The sequence below is a fragment of the Trachymyrmex septentrionalis genome, unplaced genomic scaffold, assembly GCF_001594115.1.
Source record: "Trachymyrmex septentrionalis isolate Tsep2-gDNA-1 unplaced genomic scaffold, Tsep1.0 scaffold43, whole genome shotgun sequence".
NCBI lineage: Eukaryota > Metazoa > Arthropoda > Insecta > Hymenoptera > Formicidae > Trachymyrmex > Trachymyrmex septentrionalis.
The window spans coordinates 353,135-359,871 of record NW_017305601.1 but is presented as its reverse complement, the minus strand read 5'-3'; the positions used below and the strand labels follow the sequence as shown (position 1 = coordinate 359,871).

Sequence of the window (6,737 nt, the reverse complement as noted above, 5' to 3'; positions counted from 1 at the left end):
CGTGTTGCGAATAACAATAAATCTCATGTAAAAGAAATACAATTACGTTGCAGGATAAATACACATTTATTTTAAAAAGTATATTTTTCCTAATTTTCCTTCTAATTTTGCACTCACTCTAGGCTGTCAATTAACAAGTGATACATGTCCGCATTTACTATTAAATTACACAAGGATTAAGATTTAACACACAATACATTCCTAACTTTATTAATATTTGTAACATATTCTCCGACGTTCTTTAACTGTACTCTCTAAATTCTTTGGAGTGGAATCTCATTCTAAAGAGTGACAATTGAGCCAGTTAGGAAAAGAGTGGCTCAATTTTCAATCTTTAAGAGTGAGAGATTTCACTCTTCAGAGTGAGATTCACTTTAAAAGTTTTAGAGAGATATTATTGCTCATTTGCTACAACAACGACACAAGTAAAGCAAAAAGGAGTTTTCCAGAAAATTAATTTTGAACATTTTCAGAACGAAACGTTTCAAGTTATTAAAATATTTCAATTTCAATTTTTAAGTACAATTTTGTAATAACTAACTGTAGAGGAATAAAAGTATGTTTTAAAGTATGTTTTTTTTTTGCAAGCAACTATATAAAAAATCATAAATATTTTAGTTATATTATCATAGCGAATAAATGTTATGTTTACGTATATTTTTCCCCGCAATTATTTTCTATACATTTTCTCCACATTACTATCTCTTAGCACGTATATACGTAAGACGCCTATTTCTTTCCATCATTCCGTCTTCAAATCGTACGTTTAAGGCATAATTGCGCGCGAGTCTTACCGACAATTTTTTCTCCGCGGTTCTGCACGTGATGTGCGTGTATGGAAATAATAGGTGCCAGAACACGTGATGGTTTTATTATTTAACGTAATAGGGATGCTTAGGAGAGTTATGGTAATGAGCTGTAATTATATAGCCACCAGTAATTCGATTATACGATAACGGATATTGTTGTATCTCTCCGAACCAGAGCGGCAGCTGTTCCCAAGGGGGGAATAAACTATTGCTGAGATAAAAATGTCGTTGTTTCCAAGGAAATCCAATGTGTGCAATTTAATTTCGCTGTTTAATTTACTCCTGCGTGTAATTTCCAAATGAAGCGCACGGCCTTGCGTTCATTGCGCGAAGCGTGCCGAGACCGCGACTGGAGCAGGAGAATGAAACTCGTGAAGCGTGAACCGTGAGTAACCCTAGATTATCTCGTTAAATTTATTGAGCGCGTCGTTAAAACGACGCAACGGGGGACTGCGGGCTTGATGCGAGTTCCGGAAAACGCAACGCGATTCCAGACGCGCCAATAAATATGGAACCCTCTTGTAACGTCCAGTTCCTGGCGGTGTTGCGCGTTGCTCAACCGCTAATAACACCACAGGCCACGGAGAAAATCCTAACCACGCCGTAAACTTTTTCCCGACCCCGACGTAACAGTGTACAAACTTAAAAACGCCCGCGCGTTTCTCGCGTTTCTCACGTATCGATATAGTTCGATGTAGATGCGATGATCGAATAAATCCCTATCGAATAGATCCCTATCCAGATAGCAATCTGACATTATTATGCTATCTTATATGTGCAATCTGAGTAGAAGTAAAAGTCCAGCCAATGTTGTTGTCCTATTTTTTATTAAACTTGATGAAAAATAGCGGAAGCTATTTCGGTTGCAGGTCTGTTCGAAAATCATCCTCATATTTTTACGTATTTTAATCATAATTTATAATATTTCTTTGTATTTTCTCTCTCTCTTCCCAAAAATTCTTCTAAACCTTCTGTATCCCCAAAAAATCTCTCGGTAAAAAGAAAAATCTCCAAATTTAGAGGAAAATCCTGGCAACAGTGCTCGGATGATGACATGAAAAATTTGAAAAGCAGATATGTAAAGGTTTTATACACTGAAAAAAATTTATTAACTTGACTAAATGCATTTAGTTTGTAGTGATTATTCAGTTCGAGTATTTTATATATTTAGGTTAAATATACGTGAGTCGTATCAATAAAATCTAGTAATTCAAACTATGTTATTTGTTTGAATTAACAAATATTTGCTTGACAGCCTATGACCGTTGAATCAACTAATATTTCTTTGAATCAGTAACTTTTTTTCTCAGTGTACAATTGTGTAAGTGCAACACTTACGCCATTTTTAATGAAACTAGAAGATTGGCCGGTGTTTAAACTAAAAAATCATTTACTTTTCTAGGAACACTACAGGTATATATGTATATAGTGCGCATCGCGTTCAACCAGTTTCACGAAATTGCCGCGTATGCACGCAATAAAGACCAGTGAAACCCATCTCCGAAATGCCCTCATGAAATGCACCGAGGCGCTAATGATACCTAATAACGACGGGCAGTTGTAGCGCATAGGTACATTCACATCGCGTCCATCACCCTGGCGGGCACGTTCGGACAAGTTTCCATCGAGTGGGCTTTGAATATTTAACACATCGTGACCGGCGCGATATTCGGCCGTTGAATTTTTCACGGCGTCAGAGGTGATTTTTTTCCTCGCTTCGGCGAGCGCGATGAAATAAGCTCGGCAAAATTTAATCGGCGGTCAACGCGCAACGATATTTTCTCCTACATCAAAATTGACATGGCTGTAAATATATTTTCGTCTGTATTGTTCCTCTGCGTCTCGGCTTTCTCTTTTATTAAGTCCTCGTTCTCTCTAAATAAGGCTAAATAAGGACAGTAAAATGTCAAAATTTGTCACGGTTCTAATCTTCATCATCCCATATTTGGCCGAACGTGGTTCGCAAATGCACAGGGCCGAGAGTCTCGTGATATTAGTTAACTAAAATTTAATCTGTGACCCCACGTCGTTTTATAACCCAATCGCCAGAGAAAGCCAGAAGAACAAATGTCGCCAAAAGCAATATTAAGTAACGTAGATTACTTTAAAAGATTGTAAATATTAAAGAAAGGGCAGCAACAAGAGTAAATTAATTTGATTAAATTATCAATTATATTGTAATATTATTTTATCCATTTTATTTTAAAATCATTTAAAATTCTCGCTTGTTTTGTTTGATAACTAAACTAATAGTCAGTTTTTTAATATGTTTGAATATTATATTAAATAAAAGTAACAAGAGTAAATTAAATTAAATTAAATTATTAATTATACGGCAATATTATGGTACTAATTAAAATCATTAAAAATTCGCGTTTTGTTTGATGAGTGTCGTAGAATCATAGAACAACGTTCACCGTGCATAAAAAAAACCAATTCCTTTTTATTACCTCATTATTCGAATAATACGGTTGCTATATGATTACCATAGAATACCATAAAAAAAAAGTTTCAAGGCACAGTTGCGTAAGAATCGTTATAAGATCCATCTACCATGTGAATTATAAACGAATTCAGGACGAACGAATTAGGTCATGCCCTGAAACTTCTTTTCTTCGTCGGTAAGAGAAGAAACATCACTCGCGTATTTCACTCGCGTGAAAATATAGATTCGTCAAATTAAGGACTATTCTTACTACCCGGAAGATATCTTGTCACCTTTTAAGGGTGAGGAATATCCTCTGAGGAATATGAACATAGAAATTCATATATTATCGTCATTATTCCCAAATATGACTCAGAAAAGTCACTTTCCTTAACGGAACGACGTTGAACCACCGATAATACCGGATAGATAAATCATTTAACAGGTGTTCATCGATTTACATTTATTTTGTGGAGCACTTAATCAAACTCTTATAGAAGATACGCGGAACTATTTTTACGGAAGAGAGTATTCTTAGTCTTTTGTCGATGCCCCAAATTACATTTACCTCGTGATCACAGTTTTAATATTGTTATGTTATCTTTATACCGATTAAATTAAGTGAATTAAATACTGATATGTCCGAACTCTATTCACCTCTATATATCTTAATGTAATTAACAATTATTAAAAGAAACATATCTCTCACAATGCGAGTTCAAAAAATAATATTTTATATAACATAAAATTTCGTTTATCTTTTTCATCCCCCTTAGAGTGTTAATTGCTAAAAAACTCATCTTTTTACGATCATAACAAAATATTTTTATACATTTATAATGAGAGCAATACAAGTAGAAAAACATACCTATTTTTATGGGATAAATTTGGTAATTTAAATAGGTAGGCTCTAAACTTTGGCGGAATTTTGAATATGAAATAATTTTGCCTAATGCAATTTCGTCAACAAGTACTTTTTTCATCTTACTATGATGATAAAATTATAGCAGTAAGAGAGATGGCACGCTCTTTCTACAGAGTCTACCTAGGTAAGGGGGTACAATACCTATATAAAGCTTGAATGAAGATGCTCCCAGCTATTCACTCTCACCTTTCTCATAAGCGCGCGCACAACGCAAATCTTCCCGCCGAATCGTGAAGGAAGATCGACTTTAACTACCTGGTGGCAATAATTTTCCACGGAAAGGATTTCACTTACAGGTGAGTCTCAACCTTCAATATTTATTATATATTGCATATATATATATATATATAATAAAAGCATATATACATTAGGAAAAAGAAAAGTCAATCTAATCTTTGAATTATTTTATATTCGGTGTTTAAATAGAATGTCTAACATATCTCATTCATCACTTTTCTACACATACGATATATACATAAATTTATTTATTTTATTATTAGAATATGTCTTAGGTATATTCTAATAATATAAAATAAATAAAATAAATACAGTAAAATAATCTTAAATATATTTTATTAATAGAATATATCGTTTAATTATTTGCATGCTTACAATATGTTAAAATGTAAGTCAAAGCGTATTTATTAATTTGATAGCAGACAGCATTATAGATGTTAAGTAATAAATTGAGACAATTGCAAGTCATTCCATCCATTTCTTATCCAACGTATCTAAAATTAACATTAACGTAGTATCTTTCGTAAGCAGTGCACGTCTGCATTTTTAAAGACTATTCGTAGATTTCGTAGGAGAGATCAAGATCCGACGTATATACATTATGGATAAACATTTTTTTAATAAACTTGTTTTATTCGTCGCGGGACAGTACTTTCCTTGAACGTATACGGTGTCATAGTCGTGAGCGAATTGCAGTCGAAGGAGAAAAGAGAAGCGAGTGTGAGAATCATTGTGCGAGAGTGAGAGTGAGAAATGATGATTGCTCGTTTTGGTCACCGTATCCTCGAAGAAAGTGAGCACACGTGTGAATATATACATATACATACGTTGCGAGCACGGCACACGCACCGCGCACGATGATGGTGCAGAGATTCACTTGTTGCACGCAGATGTAGATGTACGTAGATGTCGAGGAATTCCTCTCTTCTTATTTCTCAAGTGCCTTTGACAACAAACAATCAAACATATCGAGTATCAAAAAACAAACCGCAGATTTTTATACTCGACTGCAATAACCACTTCTATCTTTGTTTTATTTAATTAAATATATTTTAATTAAAATATTGAGTAATTAAAATTGAAAGTTAAACTTCAAAATTTCTCAAGTGCTACTGACAACAAACAGTCAAACGAATCGAGTATCAAAAAACAAATCGCAGGTTTTTTTATACTCGGCTGCAATCATTATTTCTACCTTTTTTTTAATATTCCAATTAAAATATTGAGGAACTAAAATTTAAAGTTAAACTTGAAAAATACATTTACGTGGCAAATAATTTTTTTTTTAAATATCTCAAAACAACGCGATATTAAAAACTACGAAAGACGACAAATTTCTAGTATTAACTGTACCTTTCTATGAAAAGATTCCGAAACCACCGGAAATAATGTTGAAGTTCAAAAGCAGGTATATTTTATTTTCCATTCGCTACGTGGGAAGAAGATAAAATCATATTGCTTGTTCGTACAATAGTAAAAGTCATTTCGCATGTCTTCCGCACAAGCTGACTTCGCGCAAAGATACGGAAGAAAAAAATGATTATTGGAGTTTTCGTTGCACACGCCTCGTGACATTTATCTTCGCGGATTAGACGTTACGAAACGCACGGAGGAACAAGAAGAGTTTGCGACACGCTTAGTCTCTACTGAATAAAAAATATAAACGTGGTGATGCAAGACAAGGTCCTAACCTCTTCTATATTAAGAGTTATGTCATTATTACTTGTATTAATATTAGTAATTATTAATAATCTATGAAATTGATGCCATTTATCTGTACATCACATTTCCAATTATGAAATTTGTAATAAATTGAGATTACTACATCTAAGAAGAAAGAAATTTATCCACAAGTTATTCGTGTTAAATAACGCGATTCAAGAATATAATGAATACAAAGAATTACGAAACACGCGCTATATGTAAATCCTTTAATAAAATTCCATTTAAATTCACTAAATAAAATTCCTGACATCGTACGAATTGATTGACAGAGAAATAATATTAGAATAATGCGAGAATAACTGATAAAGATACTCCTCATATATTCTCTAATGCGAAATACATTGCATAGATATTTAATTTAATATTTTGTTTGTACTTTGATTAATCGCGGTGAGTAAAGTAAATTCCTAGAAAAAGAAAGTAATTTTGTTTTCGTGACAATCGATGACCTACTTTGAAAACACAACTTTCAAAAAGATTTCTGTTCCAGATGCATTATTTTAAAAAAATCTTTATAAAGCTATAATTCAATTGTTATTAAAATATGTCACTAATTTTGTTACAAAGTAATGCAATTAAAATATCTATTTTATCGAATAAACATTTCAAATAAATT

The 6,737-nt window shown here is 33.1% G+C and overlaps 1 protein-coding gene across 1 annotated transcript in view; it reads left to right on the top strand.

Moving 5' to 3' along the window:
- Positions 1-4,350: 4,350 nt before the first annotated feature.
- LOC108751282 overlaps positions 4,351-6,737 on the top strand; it is a 14,696-nt gene continuing 12,309 nt past the window's right edge. Inside the window, exon 1 of the mRNA XM_018491372.1 lies at positions 4,351-4,455. The gene's annotated coding sequence lies outside the window, so the exon portion shown is untranslated. The remainder of the gene's footprint in view (positions 4,456-6,737) is intronic.